Source organism: Zonotrichia leucophrys, unplaced genomic scaffold (genome assembly GCF_028769735.1).
Source record: "Zonotrichia leucophrys gambelii isolate GWCS_2022_RI unplaced genomic scaffold, RI_Zleu_2.0 Scaffold_389_48183, whole genome shotgun sequence".
Taxonomy (NCBI): domain Eukaryota; kingdom Metazoa; phylum Chordata; class Aves; order Passeriformes; family Passerellidae; genus Zonotrichia; species Zonotrichia leucophrys.
In genome coordinates, this window is record NW_026992594.1 from 6831 (window position 1) to 31120 (window position 24290).

At 49.3% G+C, this 24290-nt stretch overlaps 1 long non-coding RNA gene across 1 annotated transcript; it reads right to left on the minus strand.

Moving 5' to 3' along the window:
• Positions 1 to 22787: 22787 nt before the first annotated feature.
• LOC135441637 (uncharacterized) lies at positions 22788 to 23631 on the minus strand. Its single transcript, XR_010438509.1, has 3 exons — positions 23553 to 23631; positions 23206 to 23262; positions 22788 to 22934 (listed from the first exon to the last, which is right to left on the minus strand). It is a non-coding gene; the product is annotated as an uncharacterized LOC135441637 (long non-coding RNA).
• Positions 23632 to 24290: the final 659 nt, after the last annotated feature.

Here is a 24290-nt window from a genome sequence, read left to right on the forward strand (position 1 = left end):
AAGGATTGTTTTTTCCACATCCCACTTCATCCCAATGATGCTCCAAGATTTTCCTTTTCAGTTCCAGTCATCAATCAAAGAGAACCCATGCAGAGATAGCACTGGAAAACATTGCCTCTAGAAATGAAGAATTCGCCTATAATTTGACAATATTTTGTCACACAAGTTTTGTCTCCAGTTCAACAGAAGGATCCACGATCCGTGATTTCCACTACAGGAATGATTTGCTCATCGCAGCTCCAATGAAGCCAGAGATGGAGCAAGCTTGGCCTAGTCTTGTTACTGAAATCCAAAATGCTGGACTTACCATTTCTAAACCCAAAATTCAAGAAGTTCCACCTTGGAACTATCTGGGATGGAAGAAGACTGAAAAAACAATTACACTGCAGAAGATACAGCTCCAGACCAGTGTCAACACCCTGCAAGATTTACAACAGCTTCTAGAAGAAATCAATTGGGTCAGACCTGTTTTGGGAATCACCAACGATGAATTGGGTCCACTTTTTAATTTGTGGAGAGGAAGCTGCGCCATCGACTCTCCTGAACTCTAATACCTGAAGCTTGTGCAGCTGTGACAAGGTCATGGAGGCTCTCCAAAGATAACAAGCTCATCACTGTATTCCAGCAAAGGCATTCTTTTCTGCAATTTTAGGAGGAAAGATGCAACTTTGTTCTGTCATTTTTCAATGAGACCCTTCTGAGAGAGATCCTTTGTTGATAATAGAATGGGGTTTTCTTCCCTCAGGGTTTGCAAAGACTATTTTTACAGTCTTAGAGAGGATAACACAACTTCTGATTAAGGCCAGAACAAGGTTGTTAAGTTTAGCAGGTGAAGAATTTGCAGTTCTCTATTTGCCACTGAAAAAAATTATCTTGATTGGGCAATGCAAAATTCTGCAAACTCTGATGATTTGAAACGAGAATTATTAAATTTTGCAGATATTGCTTCTGTTCATTACCCAGCTCACAAATTGTTGCAGGCAAAACTGAGTTTTAGAGAGAAACCTTTGTAAAGTAAAGAACCTTTAAACACAGTAACTCTCTTTACTGATGGGATCTGGCAGAAGTCACAAATCGGCCATTACTTGGTTGAACCAAACCAAGTTCCCAACTAAAACTTGGTGTACTGGTTTAGGGCAAATTTGTTAAAGAATCTGCAAAGGAGGGCCCCTCCAGAAAGCGAAACCCACACGGCCCCTCCCCCCAACCGGTTCGGGAAAAAAATTCCTCGGAGAGAGGTGGAAAGAACCTGTTTATTTGACTGGCCCCGCACCCCCCAGCACACAAAATGAACAATACCCAATGACACCGCTCTGAGAAAGATGGCAAAATCAGAAAGTCTCTTTCGGGGGTGGTTGCTCTGTTCTCAGTCCCTCCGGCGCTGGGCCAGCCGCTGCAGCCGAACCCTTGGTGTTCCCGGGTCCCAGTCCGGAGCAGGTTCGAGATGGTCACAGGAACAGGAGAGGAGAAACAGTCCAGGAAGCAATGTGGACTGTTTAGCTAGAACTAGCTAATAAGCAGAGGCAGAAAGCAGAGCAGAAGCAAGAGCAGAAAAAGAGAGCAAGCAAAAGCAGCGAGCAAAAGCAGCAAGCCCAAAGCTGGAAGTAAAAAAAAACTCTGTCTACTGCTTGTCTCGTGTCCTGATAAGAGAAACCCAAACAAAACTTCCACTCTTCAGTGCCGGTCTTAAAGGCACAGAACAGATGAATGGGGATATACAAGCATCATAACGTCACCCCAGGACATTCCACCCCTTATCCCCATATCATCAACATACTACAACACATCATGCATTATTCATACAAAATTTCCATCTGTTCCCCCAAAATTACAAGCAATACCCATCGTGCCTTCATCACATCCCCACACTGGACCACTGAATCCAGGCCCTATATTACAGAGCTGCAGGATTCCCCCTTTTCACTTTAGTCACTTAAAGCTCCATCTATCACTTGCTCAGACCTTCGACACTTACACATTTCCTTCTCCATCTTCCACTTGCCCAGACCTTCAACTCTTACACATTTCCTTCTATCTCATGTCTGTATGGTTTAATGTACAGACAATGGCAGTAACATCCAATGAACAGTGATATTGCACATCATTCTTACCCCACAATCAGATCTCCCTGAGGTACACATTGTGTTGTTCCATCTCTTTGCATTATCCACCACGTGCAACCTGGTCCCTGAGCAAAGACAACCCCACGAATGGGTTTGTCTGTACTCGAGGCAGAATTGATCCACACAGTCTTCCCTAACAAACCTCTGATATGTACCACTGGGACTTTGTCCCCTTCTATTACATTCAGGGACTCAGACTGGGCAGGACCTGCTCGGTTGGTGGAACCTCGGGTGTTAACTAACCAGGTGGCTTTTGCCAGATGCTGCTCCCAATTCTTGAAAGATCCCCCACCCAAAGCTTTCAACTGGGTTTTTAGTAGTCCATTGTACCTCTCCACTTTCCCTGCAGCTGGTGCATGGTAGGGAATATGGTACACCCACTCAATGCCATGTTCCCTAGCCCAGGTGTTGATAAGGCTGTTCTTGAAATGAGTCCCATTGTCTGACTCGATCCTCTCAGGGGTGCCATGTTGTCGGATCTCAAGATCTCAGTCCTGAGATGCTGAGCCACCGAGACCCTGGGGGGGCTCGGGACTCCTGGAATGTTGCCAGAAGTGTCTGGTAGCTGGACTTTAACCCTACACAGGAGACGACAAGGATGAGGGCTTCACAGGGTGATTGGTGAAGGGATTAGCTAATTAGAGGGTGAGAAACGGGGTTTAGGATTTATGTACAGGGGGGTTTAGAGGAGTAAGATGGAGGAATTGGGGTGTGTCCTGTCCTTCTTCTTCTTCCTCTTCTCCTCCATCTTCTTTGGCCACGGTGGCACTCCTGGATTGGTTATTACTGAGAGTACACCGAGTTATAAGAATAGATGGTATTGGGGAAAAATGATAAATATTGTATACGTAACAAAGGGTATAAAGATACGTGGCTGCCCGGGAGGGCAGACAGTGTGCCCATGGCTGACTGCTGAGCAGATCTCTGCTGGCTGAAAGAACATCTTTTAGATAAACAATTAATAAACATAAAACCAGAAAGAAGAACTGAAGCCTCTTCTCGTCCTTCGACACGCGGGCTGCCCCAAGGCCACCTCCGGGCCTTCCAGGCCCCTCAAACAGCCGAGATTAATCGGACACTTGGCGTTCCCTGGCTGGGCTCCACCACCACAACCTTTCGGGGGAAGATAAACCGGACACCATGTCTCCACAGAACTTGCTTTTCCAGGCCCAGGATGGTGTTCCGGGCTGTAGCATGAGACACAGGGTAGGTTTCCAACCATCCAGTGGTGGCCTCCACCATGGTCAGCACGTAGTGCTTGCCCTGGCGTGTCTGGGGCAGTGTGATGTAGTCAATCTGCCAGGCCTCCCCATACTTGTACTTGGACCACCGCCCACCGTACCAGAGGGGCTTCAGTCGCTTGGCCTGCTTGATGGCAGCACACGTCTCACAGTCATGGATAACCTGAGAAATACTGTCCATGGTTAGATCCACCCCTCGGTCTCGTGCCCACTTATAGGTGGCATCTCTGCCCTGGTGGCCTGAGGCATCATGGGCCCATCGAGCTAGGAATAACTCTCCCTTATGTTCCCAATCTAGGTCTATTTTGGACACCCCTATCTTTGCAGCTTGGTCTACCTGCTCATTGTTTTGGTGCTCCTCAGTGGCCCTACTCTTGGGTACATGGGCATCTACATGGCGGACTTTCACAGGTAGCCTCCCTACCCTGGTAGCAATGTTTTTCCACTCACCAGCAGCCCAAATTGGTTTCCCTCTACGCTGCCAGTTAGCCTTTTTCCACCTCTCCAGCCATCCCCACGGAGCATTGGCTACCATCCATGAATCAGTGTAGAGGTACAGCTTTGGCCACTTCTCTCTCTCAGCAATGTCTAAGGCCAGTTGAACAGCTTTGAGTTCAGCAAATTGGCTTGATCCACCTTCTCCTTCGGTAGCTTGTGCAACCTGTCGTGTGGGGCTCCATACAGCTGCTTTCCACTTCCGGTTCATCCCTACGATGCGACAGGAACCGTCAGTGAAAAGAGCGTAGCGTGTTTCCTCTGGGGGCAGTTGGTTATAGGGAGGAGCCTCTTCAGCACGTGTCACTGATTCTTGTTCCTCTTCATCTATGACACCAAAATTCTCACCTTCGGGCCAATTTGTAATGACCTCCAAAATCCCAGGGCGATTCAGTTTACCTATACGGGCGCGCTGAGTGATGAGAGCAATCCACTTGCTCCATGTAGCACTGGTGGCATGGTGAGTGGAAGGAACCTTGCCTTTGAACATCCACCCCAGCACCGGTAGTCGGGGTGCCAGGAGGAGTTGTGCTTCAGTGCCTATTACCTCCGAAGCAGCCTGGACTCCTTCATAGGCAGCCAGGATTTCTTTCTCTGTTGGAGTATAGTTGGCTTCAGCCCCTCTGTAGCTTCGACTCCAAAATCCCAGTGGTCGACCCCGAGTCTCCTCAGGCACCTTCTGCCAAAGGCTCCAGGACAAGCCATGGTTCCCGGCTGCAGAGTAGAGCACATTCTTCACCTCTGGTCCTGTCCTGACTGGGCCAAGGGCTACTGCATGAGCAATCTCCTGCTTGATCTGGACAAAGGCCTGTTGCTGCTCAGGGCCCCACTGGAAATTGTTCTTCTTGCGGGTGACCAGGTAGAGAGGGCTCACGATCTGACTGTACTCAGGAATATGCATCCTCCAAAAACCTATTGCACCCAAGAAAGCTTGTGTCTCTTTCTTACTGGTGGGTGGAGACATTGCTGTGATCTTGTTGATGACATCTGTAGGAATCTGACGCCGTCCATCTTGCCACTTCACTCCCAGGAATTGAATCTCACGAGCTGGTCCCTTTACTTTGCTCTTTTTAATGGCGAAACCAGCTCCCAGGAGGATCTGGATAATTTCCTTCCCTTTCTCGAACACTTCCGCAGCTGTGTTCCCCCACACAATGATGTCATCAATATACTGCAGATGTTCTGGAGCCTCACCCTTTTCCAGTGCAGTCTGGATCAGTCCATGGCAGATGGTGGGGCTGTGCTTCCACCCCTGGGGCAATCGGTTCCAGGTGTACTGCACTCCCCTCCATGTGAAGGCAAACTGAGGCCTGCATTCTGCTGCCAGAGGAATGGAGAAAAATGCATTGGCTATGTCTATAGTGGCGTACCACCTTGCTGCCTTGGACTCAAGCTCATACTGGAGCTCTAATATGTCTGGCACGGCAGCACTCAGTGGTGGAGTCACTTCATTCAATGCACGATAGTCCACAGTCAATCTCCATTCTCCTTCAGATTTTCGCACAGGCCAAATGGGGCTGTTGAAGGGTGAGTGGGTCTTGCTGACCACCCCTTGGCTCTCCAGCTCTCGGATCATCTTATGGATGGGGATCACAGCATCTCGAGTGGTTCTATACTGCCGTCGATGCACTATGGAAGTGGCAATTGGCACTCGTTGCTCTTCTCCCATCAGGCATCCTACTGCAGATGGATTCTCAGACAACCCAGGCAAGGTGTCCAATTGCTGGATGCCCTCTGTCTCTACAGCAGCTATTCCAAATGCCCATCTGAGTCCTTTTGGGTCTTTGAAGTACCCACTTCGAAGGTAGTCTATGCCCAAAATACATGGGGCCTCTGGGCCAGTCACAATAGGATGCTTCTTCCACTCATTTCCCTTTAGGCTCACATCAGCTTCCACCAAAGTGAAATCCTGGGATCCCCCTGTCACACCAGCGATAGAAACAGACTCTGTCCCCACATGTCTTGATGGGATTAACGTGCACTGCGCACCAGTATCGACCAAGGCTTTATACTCTTGTGGTTCCGATGTGCCAGGCCAACGAATCCACACAGACCAGAAGACACGATTTTCCCTGGCCTCTACCTGGCTAGAGGCAGGGCCCCTCTAAGCCTGGTTATCATTATTTCCCTGGGTGTATGTTTTGGATGTTCCTTCGAGGGGATCAGACATGTCATCATCATCATACCTGGCCGTTCGGCTACGGGCAACTGGAGCTGCTTTCCTCCTGGTGGCTTCCTTCAGTTCACGCACCCGTCGTGCTAAAACAGCGGTAGGTTTCCTATCCCACCTTCTCATGTTTTCCCCACCATCACGCAGGTAAAACCACAGCTCAGCTCGTGGGGTGTATCTTCTCTCACCATCTTGGAAACGTCTGCCTTGGATGCCGGAACCTCGGATCTGTACTGCTGAAATTTGGAGAAGGTCTTCTTTAATCTCCTCTCTAAGCTTCTTATGGTTCTCCTCTATCTTATCCTCTAAGTTCTGCAGACGTGTTTCTACCGCTGCGATTCTGGCATGTGTTGGGCCATGTACAGCATCTGCATATGCTCGGAGCTTCCTTGCCATGTCAAGCACAGTCTCACCCCTCTCATCCCTCTTCATGATGGCTAAGGCAGAAGCATATTCTTGTGGCCCGAGTCGTACGAGTTTTCGCCACATCACAGACGTGCATGGTACTAAATCTGGGTTCCTAGTTATTACATCATCTGAGAAGATAATCTCAGCCACGGCCATTTCTCTCAGGCGTTGGATCCCTTGCTCTATTGTCTTCCACTGAGTCTGCTGCATATAGAGATCGTCTGCACACAGGTATCTTTCTGCCACACTTCTTAGGACCCGTTCCCAGAGGCTGTGAGAGTTAGCCCCCCTCATCATTCCTTGGTCTATGACAGTATCCTGTGACAGGGATCCCAAATGCCTGGCTTCAGTGCCATCCAAAACGGTAGCCTCGCCGGCAGCATCCCAGAGACGGACCAGCCAACTAATTATGGATTCATCAGACCTTCGAGTGTAATCCTTCCGTAGGCCACGAAGGTCCTTCAGGGAGAAGGACTCAGTATTAGCATCTGATCTTGCACCTGCTGCTTTGACTCCTGACTTTACGTCAGGAGGCACTGAGGTTCCTTCTCCTGCATCATCATCATCATCATCATCGTCCACTGGTCGATTGGTCTTAGCTGTGCATTTCCCACTTCTAGTGCTGGTAGCAACAGCCATGGGTTTAGCTGCTGGCTTCGAGCCTGGAGTGTTAGCTACAGCCTGAGTCACCGGGACAGTTGCTGATTTATCTCCCTGCCCCCCTGCCTCTGTCTGCTGCCCTAGAGTATCTAGCAGTGTGCGATAAGCATATGCCAGGGCCCAGCTCACTGCAATGACCTTGCTCTCCTTAGGCTCATCCTGGTACTTCTCTTTCAGGTATTTCCCCACCTCAGCTGGGTTCTGAATTTTTTCATGGGGAAAATCCCACACTATAGGGTCAGAGAATTCCTTCAGGATTTGGCCCATATCCTCCCATTTCCCACACCACTTAGGATTTTCCACACCAGGGTTTACTCCTGAGTCAGGGGTCTCATCAGCCCGTCTAGAAATCTCAGCCCTCATTCTAGAGAAGCAGCAGGCTGTATAGAGGAAGGTTACCAGATTGAATACCAGGAAGATGGTTTCTTTAACATTAGGGGAAACTGAACATCCTTCACTAGTGATGCAACTGATTCATAGGAGAAGGAGGAAAGCAGAGGCTGAAAAACCTCATTCCCTCCTGCTCCTCCTGCGACAAACTGGATGCATAACCATAGCCATGAACCATTCATACCTGGAGCAGACCCCAGCATGTTTATAAACTTCTTGCACATTATTGCCACCAAACCCAGCAGGATAGCTATTCTGGTCACAGCCCCTCTGATGTAAAAACTACCTATTAGGGGCAATACTAAAGCTATTTCTGGATAGGAAAATAAGCCTAGGGACCAGAGAGGTATTAAAATCTCAAAAAACCCTAGGGACCAGAAATGCATGCAAACCTTCACCCCAACAGACATTATGAATCCAAAAAGCATGGCTATTAGCTGATTTAAACGAACACAGAGTAATAGCAGCCAAAATGCAGTCAAAACAGGGTTTTTCCACTCTCTCTCTCACCTCACGTTTGGGCGCCAAAGATTTGTACTGGTTTAGGGCAAATTTGTTAAAGAATCTGCAAAGGAGGGCCCCTCCAGAAAGCGAAACCCACACGGCCCCTCCCCCCAACCGGTTCGGGAAAAAAATTCCTCGGAGAGAGGTGGAAAGAACCTGTTTATTTGACTGGCCCCGCACCCCCCAGCACACAAAATGAACAATACCCAATGACACCGCTCTGAGAAAGATGGCAAAATCAGAAAGTCTCTTTCGGGGGTGGTTGCTCTGTTCTCAGTCCCTCCGGCGCTGGGCCAGCCGCTGCAGCCGAACCCTTGGTGTTCCCGGGTCCCAGTCCGGAGCAGGTTCGAGATGGTCACAGGAACAGGAGAGGAGAAACAGTCCAGGAAGCAATGTGGACTGTTTAGCTAGAACTAGCTAATAAGCAGAGGCAGAAAGCAGAGCAGAAGCAAGAGCAGAAAAAGAGAGCAAGCAAAAGCAGCAAGCAAAAGCAGCGAGCAAAAGCAGCAAGCCCAAAGCTGGAAGTAAAAAAAAACTCTGTCTACTGCTTGTCTCGTGTCCTGATAAGAGAAACCCAAACAAAACTTCCACTCTTCAGTGCCGGTCTTAAAGGCACAGAACAGAATATACAAGCATCATAACGTCACCCCAGGACACTTGGAAATCAGGTATTCAAATAGTAGAGGGATCTCCTCAGATGGTTGAGCTTGCTGCTGTGGTTCAGGCTTCTCAGTTCTTCCCACAACCTTTTAATTTATTCACACATTCTGCATTTGTGGCTAATGGGGTTAAAAGACTAGAAGGATCAGTTCTAAAGAATCCTAGTAATGACACTTGATATCATTGGCTTTCATGGCTTTTTACAACTTTACAATCATGAACTAATCCACAGTTTGTTTCTCACATCAGGGCTCATTCTTCGCTTCCTGGATTTTTTGTAGAAGGAAACGCCAGAGCAGACAAAGTGACAGCGGTTATTTCAAACACTTTGCCAAACATTTTGGAACAACCAAAACTGAGTCATGCCTTCTTCCACCAAAACACACAAGCACTTGTGCGAATGTTTCAAATTTCCAAAAGTCAAGCTAAAGCTATCATTAGTACTTGCCCTGACTGTCAGCTTGTGCAGCCTCCTGTTTCTAGAAAGAGTTGTTCAACCCACGGGGTTTGCAAAGCCTGCAGTTATGGCAAATGGATATCACTAAATAGCCTTCCTTTGGTAAATTTACCAATACTCATGTTTCAGTGGACACGTTCTCTGGTGCAGTTTTTGCATCTCTTCACACAGGGAAAGCAATCATTCATGCCTGTCAGCAATTTTAGCAGAGCTTTTGCTTCACTGGGTGTGCCCCAAGAAGAAAAAACTGACAATGATCCCACATATATATCTCAAAAATTGGCCACATTTTTAAAGATTGGGGTGTTCGTCCTATCCTTGGTATTCCACATTCTCCCCCAAGCCAAGCAGTTGCTGAGAGGACACATCAGACATTAAAACGCATTCTTGATCAAGAGAGGGAGGAGTCGAAGTCACACCACAGATGAGGTTAAACAAAGCTTTGCATGGTTTTAATTTCTTAAACAATTCTGTTGCAGAACCTGATCCACCAATTTCTAGGCATTTTCACAAAAACACACAGGCAAAACTGAAAGAAAATCCCCCTGTTTTAATTAGAAACCGTGGGACAGGACCAATTGAAGGTCCTTTCTGATTAATCCCTTGGCACAAAGGGTATGCTTCTGTCTCTACAGGTGCAGGAATTAAGTGGGTCCCAGCAAAAAACGTCAAACCATATCACACCCCAGGACAGTTGACGAGTTCAAGACCGTAGAAGCAAGTACGCAGACGTGAGCCAAACAGAGGGATCATGGGTCACACCTGACGTTCCTTGTGCATCGGTGGAACCTGCAAACCCTGATTTTATGTGGTTTATAAATGTGTCACTTGTTGGTTTCATAGAGCTCTATTGGAGAAAGCGTAGGTTTTGTTTGGTTAATTTTTATTAAAGGTTAAGTAATATTTTTGAATTGAGAAGGATATGGGAGGAGCTTTAGCCAACAATTAGCTCACAAAAAGGATGCTGCAAAATCAAATGTTACTGCGGTGCTAGTTTTGATTGCTTCTTATAGTGCGGAGTTTTAGTCTATTTGTAGTGTAGATTTGTCTGTGGAACAACCAAAACCAAATGTCTGGGTGACCTTAGCCAAGGCAGCAGGTTCGGATATCATGTGTTTGTCTAATTCGGAACAGAAAAGCCTTTCTCAACCTGACTAGTCGGTGTGCCAGTAGAAAATTTGCCCTTGGTCAAAAAGCAATTCAATAGCAAGCCTGGTGAAGTTGACAGTGGGAGGAGCCCTGTATAGGCTTCTAACATTTGGGAAAAAGAACTTCCCAAAGCAGTACCTGAACCCCAAGAATCAGAAATCCTTGGTCCTTTAACAATGGATTTTTGCCTTACATTTACACATAATAATTAGTGAGAAAGTGATCCTCCAAAGTACAATGTTACTTCAGAAAGTGATCCTCCAAAGTACAATGTTACTCCCCATTATAGTGCATACAGAAATTCAAGGTTTTTGTGTAATTATTAAGAATGTTGGGATGTGCTTTCTAAGGCTGACCAATATCCACGACAATTACCAAAAGGATGTTGGTTCACCTGTGTAGATAGGCCCTGGCAGGGCATCCCATCGTGCCCTGAAGGTGGCCCATGTAGCAGTGGGTGCTCACTGTAATTGCGCCTACTGCCAAAGTGGTCATTAAGAAGAAGCAAAGGGGAACAAGATCTGGTCGTCATTATCGTGAAAGCTGTAGAAGTGATTTCACGCCTTAGAAGGCTGCAAAAAGGGTTTCAGCAGGTTTGTTTTCACCCCAACTGGCTTCAGCAATGCCATTGAAACAATTAGACCAGGTTGGATATTGGCTGAGTAAACAAACTAATGCCATATCCACTGCAATCAGTGACATGTTGACCAATGTTAATAGTGTTAGACATGCTTCCCTTCCAAATAGAGCAGCAATTGATTTTCTTTTACTGGCACAAGGACATGGTTGTGAGGAATTTGAAGGATTGTGTTGTATGAACCTGTCTGATCACTCTGAATCCATCCTCAAAAGCATACAAAAACGGAAAGATTTGAGAGCCCAAATTAAAGAAGATAGTGGGTCCTGGTTAGATGATTTGTTCCAAGAATAGAGCTTTGCACCTTGGCTAAAGGGAACTTTGCAAGATAGGTCTCCATGTATTGGGTGTTTTGGTAGTGATATTAATAGTAGTACCTTGAACACTTCAGTGTGTGTGACGAGAGATGAACAAAACTGTCCAAGAAGTTTTTATCACACAAGAGAGAGAGGTAGGAAGTAGATTCACAGAAAGTGCTCAAAATCTCACAGAGATGGTGGATGAAGGAAGAGAAAGGGAGGAAGGTTTTGAGTTAAGACCCTGGAATCGACAAGAGATTTTTGAACAATGACTTGTAACTATTGTCAGGCATAATTTATGCCCTTTCCACGGACTGGACCTTCACAGCATTAAATTGCTGTGTTGTAATACAGCAATGCTTAGTGCCAACAAAAACATGTTTTAAGCAGATAAGAAACAAAAATATTATAGTAAGGCTACAAAACGCAAGTAATAAACGACACGATTGTGAAAATTTTTTTAAGTGAACAGAGAGGGGGAATTTTAGGGAATCCTTAAAATTAGAGGGTTTTAGAAAAGCTGCAGAAGGCAGGCCTCAGATACATCAGATTTGTGAACAGTGCTAAAGCAACAGTCATGAGATAGGTCAGCAGAAAAATTATTTAAACTGTAGAAAAGGCAAGGGCAAATCGAACAATAAGCCTGTGTATTAATGCTTGTCTGAATAGCTCTCTAAATTGCAGAAAGTTTCTCCAAGAAGATATTAGGAAGGTTAAAGCTTAAAAATGGAGCTCTTTGCATTGTGTCTTACAAACAGGTACTGTATTCAAAATAAGCAAGCATTGTTTTAACCAAAGCTATGTGTGCTTCTGGTGATTGGATAGAACTACTGTCAATATGCTTTTGCTTTGTGTGATTGGTCAAGAAGCTTATAAAGTAAGTTGTAACATTAAGTTTTCAGGCCTGCTGCCTGGATTGTGAGCTGCTAGCATCTTCCCATTATCATAATAATGTAATGAGACTAATACTGAAAAAATAAGTACCTCAAGGCACATTCCCAGCAGCCCCATCCTGTTTGCATCTGTAAATAAACCCCCGACTGGCGTAATTTCTGACTTGGCCTGAGGCAGGGGCTGCCATTCCTCACTTGTGGGGAGACCAGAGCTGCCAGAACCACACTGAGCCTGCAGGCACTGCCTGACAGCGCTGCAGCCACTGGGACGGTCGCGCCCCTGAGGCTCAGCCACTCCCTCCTGCTGCTGCTGCTTTTAGGCACACGCAAAGCTCACTGTTAGGCCACGACGGTCTCTGCTTTTGCCCTCTTCCTGTCCCTGTGTAGGGATGGAGCATTGCTGTGCTTTCAGGAAGCTCTCTAGGAAAAACTTCAGCATTGCAAGCTCCTCTGCGCCCTCCATAGATGCATTCTGTGGAATCCCTGACAGCTGCCTTCAGAGCATCCTCAAGCTGGCTCTTCAAAAACCAAGCATGCTCAGCATGACTTTGAACTCCATGGTGCTGTGCAACTGAAGCAGCAGGAGAGGGACCTTTGCAGCCTGAGCAGCCCTTGTTGCTCTCTGCCCGTGCACATAGCACAGCGTGGAAGAGAACGGCAGCAGGGCCCTGCATGTCCCCAGGCTCAGCATTTGTGCCACTTCAGCACAGGTGTGTAAAAAGTGACAAAGCCAAACTGTTTGTTAAGGGAAAGCAAAGCAAAGGGGTGAACTGGGAGGCAAAAAAGGGGATGGGCAGGGCCTGGGGGTTGGAGAGAGGGAGGGAGGGAGGGAGCTGCCAACAGGGAGGGAGATGACAGGAGCTCCAGGAGCTTCCCACAGCTGTGACCAACAAGAGCTGTGCCTGGAGTTCCAGTTGGAACCCTGTGCTCTGCAGGTGGTCTCATCTTCATTGGGAACTGGGGGTTGCCGAAGGACACGGGTTCTTCTGGTCCTGCAGACCAAGTTTGGCAGCTCTTGTCTCGAAGTTCAGCTGGATAAATTGGGTGATGAAGGAGGGGCACTTGTACTCTCTCAGGGCTTGAAGGGCTAGAGAAAAGAAGCACAGAGCCACGGTTAGAGGCCGGATTGCAGGAATCCAGGGAAACACTCCTGCCAGGGCCATTCCAGCCATCTCCTGCTATGGCCAGAAGGGAGGCGGAGACAAGGGCTTGGGCCAAAAGGTGCTGGCCTCGGCTCCCTCACATGTGCCTGAAAGCTCTCCGGGCTCTGCCCCCACTGCCCCTTGTCTGCACAGGGAGCAGTGCCCTCGGCAGCCTGGGCAGGGATTGTAGCTCCAGAGCCGGGAATTGCAGCTGCCCCCGGTGGCCCCCGCTGGCACCCGTGCGGCTGCCCCCACTCACCCTGACTGAGGACCTGGAGCTCTTCCTTCTGCCCCATCATGAGCACTCCGGTGACCCCTGGCAAGACAGAGCCCGTGGCAGCGCCAGGCGGCACAGCTGCCCGACACGGGCAATGCCAGCCCTGTGGCCGCACGCCCTCCTGCCCCAGCAGGGCTCCTGCCGGGTCCCTGCCGCACGCCACCGCCCGAGGGCACGGCTGCGGGAAGGCGGTGGCAGCGCCGAGGGCAGGCGGGGCTGCGGCTCCCGCTGCTGGGGAGCAGCCGGGCTGGGGGCAGGGAGGGGCGCCGGGCTCGGGGCTCAGCAATGAACCTGATGGCCACCTCTCGCAGGGGCCTCTGTGGGCTCTGTAGATGCGGCAGGGGCCAGCGCAGGTGCTCGGCCGCTCGGCTCTCGTCCTCCAGCAGCTGCGGGGAGCACCGACAAAGAAGGCTTGGCCCGGGCTCTGCCCCTCGGCCGGGCGCTCCCTTCGCCCAGCCGCGGACGAACCGGCCCGCACGGGCCAGGGCAGGGAGCGGCGTTTGGGGCGCAGGCTGGCGGGCCCGGCTGCGGCGCTGGGCAGGGGCACAGCTGCCAGCCCCAGCACGGGGGGCAGGGGGCTTCTCCAGCCTTCGGCTGGGCCTCCTGGGCTGTCCTTACCAGGCGCTCGGCGAACTTCATCCGCTGCTGCTTCGTCAGCAGCTCCTCCAGGTCCCTCTTCCTCTGGAAGTGGGCTGCACAAAGCAGGGCTTGGAAAGAGGCCTGGAGAACAGCAGAGAGCCGCAGGTGGCACTGTTATGAAGAAAAATTCGGTTAATATTTTTTTTGTGAGAAAGACTTACAGGGACGCAGCCAGATCTGTCTCTGCCAGGGTTCTTAGTGCTTTGTTATTGTAGTACCGGGTCATTGAGGCTTATCTCCTCTTTTGTATTAGTAAAAGGCCTGGCTGGGTGCGGTGGATGGCCCTTCCCTGAGGCTGTGCTCTCTTCCAGCATAGGGAAGACACCTGAGAGGGTGGGGGGGGTTATGCAAAGTGACTCCAAAGTCCAGAATGCTTTGTGGGACCATGACTCGAAATGCAACGAGAAAACCCCAAAAACAACGAGCCAAATAAGAATTGAGAGACTAAAGTGATGTCTGGACATGAGGAGCCAAGTGCTGAGCCTGCTGAGATGCGGAGTCCCTCTTGCCCTGAGCAGAGAGTCGTCCCAACGCCGGGACCAAGGGGGCCGCCGAGGCTGAGAGTAACACCTGACGGGGACATCACGCCCTAAAGGCTCCCACGAGGACTGGATCCCCGGCTCTGCCCCTAGCGGACAGAGCTGCGCATATCCTCCTCCTCTGAGTCGCCCTGGGAGACGCGACGCGGACTGCAGCCCTGCCAAGCCACCCAATCCTGAGCTGATCACTTTTAATAAAGGCATTAAAAAGGAGAAGAAGTCTCCTGGCCCTGTTTATTTCAGCTGGGGGCGCTTGTCCGGAATAGCAATGCCGCAAGAAGATTCAAGACTGGCCATCTTGGACTTCAGGACAGCTGGCTACCAGGACCAGAGGGATCGGCTCAGGAGCAGCGATGCAGAGGAGCACCGGAGCACCAGATTGGTGAGAAAGCCGGTGGCGGGAGCAGGAGACGTGCGCATGTGCGTGTGAATGAGACGGAGGCCGGCAGCCGGACCTTTGAAGTGAGAGGGAATCCTCAGTACCGCGGTTCCGTGCTTTCACGAGAAAGCCGGCTGCGAACAGGGGGCGGAGCTTGGAATTAGCGTGAGTGAGTCATCTCCCAAGGGGGAATAAAGGGCCCCCCCCCTCCGGGCGTGCGGAGGGAATGTTTGTATGAGTGGCACGCACCCAAAATAGGCCCTGACAGAGGGAAGTCAGGCAGATTTGTCAGTCCCGAGAAGGATTCGGGTAGCATTTGTAAGTCTCGAGAAGGATTCGTGTAAGATTTTGTCAGTCCCGAGAAGGATTCAGGTAGCTCACAAGCCCTGCCGGCAAAAGTAAGTCCTGGCACAGGAGCCAGGCACAAACCCCAGCGAAGGAGGCTGTGGTTTGCTTTTAAGTCCTGATACGGTGAAGCCTAAAAATTGGCGGGTTAGGCAAACTAAAAATCAGGCAGTTGTTTTTCCTGACTGAGGGAGTCAGGCACGACCCGGATTCTTAGGCCGAGGCTTCGTGTGTTCAAGTCCCAATAGATGTAAGACCTGACGTGGGGAAAGTTGGGCAATCAAGAGATCGGGCAGTTGTTTCAGTATAAAGTCCTGAGCATCAGGCAGAAATTTGAAGTTTCAGTGGAGGAGGCTGAACCTCCTCAAAGAAGGTTCTTTTTGAAATTACCGGTCAGTAAAGGCACCTTTGGGATTTTTTACTGTTCACACCTGTAAAATGGGAGGGTGTAATAGTAAAAAGACTGGTAAGAGGCTGAGGGACATACCTCCCAATAGTCCCTTAGGAGAACTGTTAGTAAAATGGGATTCTATAGAGGCCACAGAGGGATTAGATAAAGTGAAAATGATCCATTATTGTATGGAAGTGTGGCCAGAATTAGAGTTACAAGGAGGATGGCCTTGGTTTGGGACAAAGGATAAGTGGATGTGCCAACAATTAAATAATTATCTGACAGCTCGAGGAGATACTGATCCTGAGCAATTATTGTATGTAGCTTGCTGGTTAAAGAGCGCTGTTAGAGATGAAGGGGTGCGAATTTGTAAGGTACAGAGGAAGAAAGAGGGGAATGAAGGAGGGGATGATAAGACTAGTAAAAGATGGGATCCCCTGGATTATCTGCCTCCTTCTGCCCCTCCACCTTATAATCCTCTTCTTCAAGCACCTCAAATGGCCCATCCGGTTCTTCCCCCGGCTGCCATCTCATTGCCACCTGCTCAAATTCCTCCTTCTACCTCTTCAGCTCCCGCTATGATAAACCCAGTATCCCCTCCAGTTCCTTCTGCACCACCACAAGCACCTACTCCACCTGCTGCATTCTCCACCCCTTCTCCAGCTCCACTTAATATTCACTCAGGCTCTTCTCCCCCTCCTATTGCTGTCCCTTTAGCTCCTCCTAATTGGGACACAAATGTCTCCTCGCCCGATAAACAGCTATCAGCAAATACACCTGCTGATGGGCAGAAAGTTCAGGGTAACCCAGATATCCCTCAAAGTAGTTTGGCATCTGAAGATGGGCCATACTGTAGCACCAGATTTAAGACCTCCAAGGCAGAGAGACTCTTTCCCCTCAGAGAGGTTCCTATGGGAGGAGTAGCAGGAGGTGTTGGCTTTGTGAATGCTCCCCTAACTGCTTCTGAGGTGAGAGGATTCAAGAAAGAGTTGGGGCATTTAGTTGAGGACCCAGTGGGCATAGCCAACCAAGTGGATCAATTTCTAGGTCCAAATATCTACACCTGGGGGGAGATGAATTCCATCCTGAGTATATTATTTTCTCCAGAAGAGGTCCAGATGATTAGGGTGGCTGGCATAAGATTTTGGGAGAAAGATAACTATCCAGGACCCCAGGTGCCATCAGGCGAACAGAAATTGCCACTAACGGATCCCAGCAGGAACCCTAACCAGGAGGAGGGGAGGAAGGCCATGATGGAATATAGATCTTTGATAATACAGGGGATCAAAGAGTCAGTTCCCAAAGGAACTAACACCCAATTGGCATTTGAGGGTACACAGGAGAAAGATGAAGCTCCTGCTGCCTGGCTTAACCGCCTAAAGCGGAACTTCCAGTTGTACTCTAGAATAGACCCAGACACCCCAGAAGGTCAAATGCTACTAAAAGTCCAATTTGTTACCAAATCTTGGCCTGATATAAGGAAGAAACTGGAAAAGATGGAAGATTGGCAAGAGAAGGACATAAATGAGTTATTAAGAGAGGCATTGAAGGTGTATTTAAGGAGGGAGGAAGAAAAAGCAAAGGCCAAGGCTAAGATCATGGTTGCTGTAGCTAGGGAAAGTGCAGGGTGGGCGGGTCCACCACCAGGAGGAGGCAAGGATAGGCCTCTTGTACTGTCAAGTGCAAAAGGGATAGAGACACCTCAAGTCCCTTTGAGAGAACGACATTGTTATTACTGTGGAGAGCCAGGACACATCAGGAGATTTTGTAGAAAGCTCAGTCTCGATGTGGCAATAGCCAGGGAACAAGATAATTTAGAAAAGATCCTTAGAAGTGACAAGTAGAGGGTCAGGGGCTTTATACTTTAGGGTTCCCGATGCAACATCTAGAAGAGCCCTTGGTAAACTTTGAAGTGGGACCCCTAAATAAGGAATTTGAATTTTTGGTTGATACAGGAGCAGATAAGTCCTGTCTCAACAAAGTAACATCTGAAGTTAGACAAAAATCCAGCTAGGTAGAAAGGATATCCAATAACACCAAAACTGGCCAGTAAGACTTAACTTATAATAAGTGGTGTGAAAGTAAAAGGTACCTTATTGTTGTCTTGTTGTGTGTGTGAGTCACAAGCAAAGTCAGCCTCAACTTCCCGGGCAGGTGGGAAGAGGGCAGTGGAAGTGTGTGTGTGACCTGCAAACCAGGCTTGTGGCCCCCGGGTGGGTGGGGGCTGTGACCAAAGTGTGTGTGTGTGACCTGCAAACCAGACTAGAGCTCCCCAGCTCTAGTGAGGGGGCCGTAGCTGTAAGAGCGTGAGTGACACGCAGGCAGCCTCACAGATGAATGTGCACCAGAGGCAACCAGAGTCAGGGTCCTTCCAAGAGGCCCAGAGATACTGAGACCTTTGGGCCAACCCCAAGGTGAGGGGGGGGCTGTAGGGACCCATGATTTTCTAGCATTAAGTTTGTGTCTTAAAGGGGTGAAGGAATGTGTGAAAGAAAATGAGAAATGAGAGAGTGAATATAAACGAATTAGAATAGAAGTAATGTAGATTGTGCTTTACAAGTTTTACCACATCTCCTTAGAAGGAAGTGTATTGTGTAAAATAATGGTGTAAGGAAAAAAAAGAGAAAGAAAAAAAAATTAAGTGTAAGGGGCTGAAAGAAGTATTTAAGCTGTAAGTGAAAGTAAGAAACAGAAGCAAGAGATAAATAAATAAGATCTTGAAAAATAAAACAGAAAACCAGTGAATTAAATACACAGAAAAATAGGAGAATAAAAGTACTTTAGGAGTTAAGTTAGCTGAGAAATACAACTCCTTGCAAAATACAGAGTATGTAGAAGTTGATAAGAGAAACATACAAGCTATGGAAAAAGAGAAATTACTGATAACATTAAACAGAGAAGCTGAGTTTTGATAAAATCATTAAATAGAAGACCATTAATACCTGTGTTTGAAAGCCCGTTTCAGTTATTCTTCATTACTAAGACGGTTGGACTCACATCACTCTCACCCCCTGGCATTGGACCAGGATTCAACACCAGTTTTTTCCGTCTGGCATTCTGGCATTGGGCTAGACTGCACCCCATTCTCCCTCTGGCATTGGACCGGACTCCACCCCTTTCTCCTTCTGGCATTGGGCCAGACTCCCAGGTTTTCCCTCTGGCATTGGACCCGAGTCCACACCACCCTCACTCCCCAGCGCTGGACAAGATTCATCTGCTACACAAACTAAATCACCTGAGTATACTGTGATAAAAGGACCAAAGGATTTAAAGTTGACTCTTAAAAGGAAGAGTCAAAAATACTGAACTGTATGGGAAGACATTAGTAAAATGTTTCAAGACTATTTTGTGTAAACTATGTTAGTCACTCTCACCCCCTGACATTAGACCAGGATTCAACATCAGGTTTTTTTCCTCTGGCATTCTGGCACTGGACCCAACTGCACCCCATTCTCCTTCTGGCATTGGGCCAGACTCCCAGTTTTTCCCTCTGGCATTGGGCCAGGGTCCACACCACTCCCCTCCGGGCACTGGATAAGGATTCATCCACATCACAAGTTAATTCACCTGAGTATACTGAGATTTAAAGTTGACTCTCAGGAGGAAGAGTCAAAAAGACTGAACTGTATAGGAAAAATTGGTATCAGAGTTCTAATATTGCTTAAAATGTTTCAAAACTGTCTTGTGTAAATTATGTTGGTAAAAAGTTTAAGGCTGTAAATAAGTAATTCTAGTTTAAGTTCCCCAATATATTTCTAAAGACTCCAGGTTAATCCTCTACAGAACACTCCCCTAGGGGAAACTAAAATTTGTAGGGAACAGACCAAGAGAGGCTTAGCCAGAGAAGCGGGTAGAAGGGACTCTAAAGAGCTTGGAAGCTTCTCCTCAGTAAAAAATTCCCCAAGAGGCAAGGCCGGGTGGGCAGGCTGTGCAAGATGACCCATACCGGACTCTTGGGAAGGGTAGTACTGATAGCTGTAACTGCTGGTGTTGCTCTAGGAAGCCCAGCTGAGCTGTGCAATGAATGCTACCAACCCCTCTATGAGGAAGAAGTGAGCTCCTTGTCGAGAATCCACATCAGTTCTAACCCTGATTGTGTTAACCCCTCTCAATGGGTCCTTTATCAGAAAAATAAGAGAGTGTATTGGATAGCACACAATACTGCCACTTTTAGGCAGCCACTCCTAGGAGAGTGCCCTATAGGAGAAACCTGGTTGTTCTTTGAATGTGATGCTGCTGAAACAAGCTCAGCAGATGTAGTAAAAAGCAAAGAAATAGTGAAAATGGTAAGAAAAATTGTTTGTTACAAGTATTTATATGAGTGTACTGGAAAAGAGATAAACCCCTTTTTGGAACACATTTCAGGGGAGCTCCAAACCCCTAAGTTTAATCTCATCTGGCAACTGCATTGCTAGAGTGATAAAACCAATTTTCTTATTACCCAAAGAAACTGGATCAAGTTTGGGAGTTCCTATATATAATGATTTGGGAGAAATTAAACAAAACCGGGAAAGTGAAATAGAAACTGAGAAAATCCAAAATTGTAAAAGCCAAGTTCGGACCCCAATATCTGTGTTGAACAAAGTCATCCGGCTCCAGGCAGTATTAAAAATAAAGAATTCAATTCTTAGAGACATTTCAAACAAAATAAAAAGATTAGCATGTGCAAATTATCAAGATCAAACTCCTACACTTGATCCCAGTGGGTGGGAGAACTTGGACATTTTCAGAAGAAATGTATGGGAAAAGGTAGTTTTTCTCAATGTGTGTAGACTTGGAGGATTGCTCTTTTTACTATGCTTATTTATCTGTTTTAGTAAAACAGTATTGGCTGTACAAACCAACCTGAAGAAACCAAGAAAAGTAACAAGGTTAAGTAACCATGATTACCAAAGTGCACAAGAGATTTATAGTAGATTCAAAACAAAAAATTGTGAGTTGATGCGAGCTTAAGAATTTAAGCTCGATCAAAGAAAGGAGGGGGGACTGTTATGAACAAAAATTCGGTTAATATTTTTTTTGTGAGAAAGAGTTACAGGGACGCAGCCAGATCTGTCTCTGCCAGGGTTCTTAGTGCTTTGTTATCGTAATAACGGGTCGTTGTGGCTTATCGCTCCCTTTGTATCAGCAGAGCCTTGCCCGAGGCTAAGTTGTACCTTTCCCAGAACAGTGAAGAGAAGAGACCTGGAGGGGGGGGTTATGCAAAGTGACTCCAAAGACCAGAATGCTTTGTGGGACCCCGACTCCAAACCCACAGGGAAAACCCCAAAAACAACGAGCCAAATAAGAGTTGAGAGACTAAAGTGATGTCTGGACATGAGGAGCCAAGTGCTGAGCCTGCAGAGATGCGGAGCCTCTCTTGCCCTGAGCAGAGAGTCGTCCCAACGCCGGGACCAGGCAAGACGGAACGCTGAGAAAGCAAGATCTGATGGGGACATCACGCCCTAAAGGCTCCCACGAGGACTGGATCCCCCGGCTCTGCCCCTAGTGGACAGAGCTGCGCATATCCTTCTCCTCTGAGTCGCCCTGGGAGACGCGACGGGGACTGCAGCCCTGCCGAGCCACCCAATCCTGAGCTGATCACTTTTAATAAAGGCATTAAAAAGGAGAAGAAGTCTCCTGGCCCTGTTTATTTCACACAGGGTTATGTGAAAGCTTCTAAAGCAGCTGCTTTGGAGTCAAAGAGCCAGCATTAATAGTCCTTGTCATCTATTTCCAGCTAAATCACACTTAGGAGCATTTGAAGGGGGTAGGAACAAGCGAGAGACCGGACCTCTGAGTGTTTTAGATGATGACATTTCTTTTTCTTATCTTCTACATAGATAGGAAGGGTGAGTTTGGCTCACATCTCCACTACAAGGCTCAGAAGGTCACAAGACTTGTAGTTTAAAGACCTTTTAAGTATTTATTGGCCAATAAAACATTGCCAACAAGGATATGTATGTTTCTGACCCAATCCTTCAATATTTCATCTTGTGGACTCATGCTACAGTGTAAGCTTTCTTAGCTAATCATGAGTTTGTGACATAGAAACACAAAGCACTGCCTTTTCACCTTGGTGTTTATATTTAAAACTTTTATTTTTTCTACATCTTAAATTCTAGAAGGTGAAACTTTATTCCAATTAGCTTAATATGCCTGTGCTTTATATTATAAATCTGCAATCTCGCTTGTGCGCCTAAGTTTGGAAGCCCTTTCCAAGGTCTCAGCTCAAATCCTGTGTTTAACTCTAGGCCTTGGCTAACAGGCCCAAAGATCTGAGAAGCCCCTGCATTTCAGTTTCCAACAACACTGATGCTGTCAGTTCCAGAGTGCCCAGGATGTGTGTTGCAAGTCAACTCTGTCAGGATCAAGGCGGCTGCCGGAGGCTGCTTGTGGCCTCTGACAGCCCATTGCTCAGGGCTTGCCAGCGCCCCAGCCCCTCAGGGGCTGCCCCAGCCTGACCAAGCTGCCCGGCAGCAGCGCCGCAGCCCCACAGCAGCTCCAGAGCAGCCCCGTCCAGAGGCACCTGGGAGCCCTCAGCAAGGCAGCCAGCAGCACACGGGCAGGAGGACACAGATGGCGCTTCCTGCCTGGCACAGGGCTTGTGGCCATCTCCAGGCTCCGCTCTGAGAGGGATCCCCGCAGCTCCGGCCCCTGCCCAGCCGCTCTGTGGGCAGCACAAAGGCTTCATCAGAACCACCACAGGCCAAGGGGCTTCTGGCCATTTCCCCTGCAGCACTGCATGCCTGGGCAGCTGGCTGAGTGCAAGCACCCTTTTCATCCTCCTCCCCTAAGCCCTGCCGATCCTCGCAAGGAAAAGATCCTGGGAGTCTGTCTACTATACATATTTTTATTTACATACAATAGAAAAATTAAACTATGAACACAAAAATCTTGAATGAAAAGAAAATCCCTGCTGGCTCAAGTGGCCCCAGCAGACAAGACTCTTCCAGAGCAACTTTACACAGAGTTCCAGCAGAACAGCAAGGCTCTGTGGCACAGGCGAGGCCGTTTCTTCCATGCGCTGCAGAACTCATCTCGCAGCTTACGCCAAGTGGAGTAGGGAGCCCTCTGTACAGCCCGCAGAACGAACCCAGCTTCAGCTGACAGATTTCTGATGGCAGGACTGCTGTCACATGCCATTTCTTCCAGGGCTGCAAGAGAGAGGAACAGAGCCATGATCATATCCCGCATCTGCGGGAAGCCGAGGAGAGACCCCTGCAAGGGCCATCCCAGCCAGCTGTTGCCATGGCCAGGAGGGAGCAGGGAGCAAGGGGATCAGCTCGAAGCTGCTGGCTACAAATCCCCCATGTGGCCCTGAAATGTCAGTGTGCTCTGCCCACGGGAGCAGAGCCCTCCGCAGCCAGGCCAGGGCTTGCAACTCCCCCCGGCAGCCCCCGCTGTCTGCCCGCTGCCCTCACTCACCAGTGCAGATCAGCTGCAGCTCTTGCTGCTGCCCCCTCAGGTGCCGCCCGGCCATGCCTGTGAACACAGAGCCTGTCAAGGCCCCAGCGGCACAGCTCCCTGCCAGCGGCGCTGCCGGCGCTGTGTCTACACGGGCTGCTGGCCCGGCAGGGCTCAGCCCGGCCCTTGCCGCACGCTGCCGCCCCAGGGCACGGCTGCCACGGGGCGGGGCAGCAACAACGCCCAGGACAGGCGGGGCCCCACGGCGCCAGGCCCGGCTGGCGCTGCCGGGGCAGCAGGCAGGGCTGGGGCCGAGCTGCGGCGGGCCGGGCCGGGGAGGGGAAGGGCAGCCTGGGCTTGTGGCTCACCCATGAACCTGACGGCCGCCTCTCGCAGGGGCTCCTGTGGGCTCCGCAGGTAGCGCAGGGCCTGGTGCAGGTGCTCGGCCGCTCGGCTCCTGTCCTCTGCCAGCTGCAGAGAGCGGCAGGAGGGAAGGGTTGGCGCGGGCTCAGCCCCTGGGCCGGGCGCTGCCTGCGCCCATCGCCGGCCTCCCCTGCCCGCACAGCCCTGAGGCGCGGCCAGCAGCCGCTGGCCAAGGGCTCCCGAGGGCAGGGGGCAGAGGGCCGGCTGCTGCCCGGGGAGCCGCGGTGCCAGCCTGCAGCCCCACCGGGCCGAGGCTCCATGGGCATCCAACTCAGGCCCACGGGAGCCTGGAGAAGAGCCCGCGCAGCCTCTGTCTGCAGCAGCGGACAGGGGCACAGCTGCCAGCCCACACACTGAGCACCGCCCTCAGGGGCCTTCTCCGGGCTGAGGCTGGGGATTTGCAGCGGCTCTTACCAGGCCCTCGCCGAACCTCCATGTCTGATCCACCTAGAGCATTTGTTCAATATCCCTCCTTTTAAGGAATCTGGCTGCAGAATGCAGCGTTTCCCGAGAGGCCTGGAGAGCACCACAGAGGCACAGATGGCCCCACAGGCCAGGGCCCAGGAGCATCCCAGTGCCACAGCCTGGAGGAGGTTGCAGCCCGCAAGGTGCCAGGGCAGGAGGCAGCCCAGCCCCTTTCCCAGGTGGACAGCAGCAGGCCACAAGTGCTCACCTCAGCAACA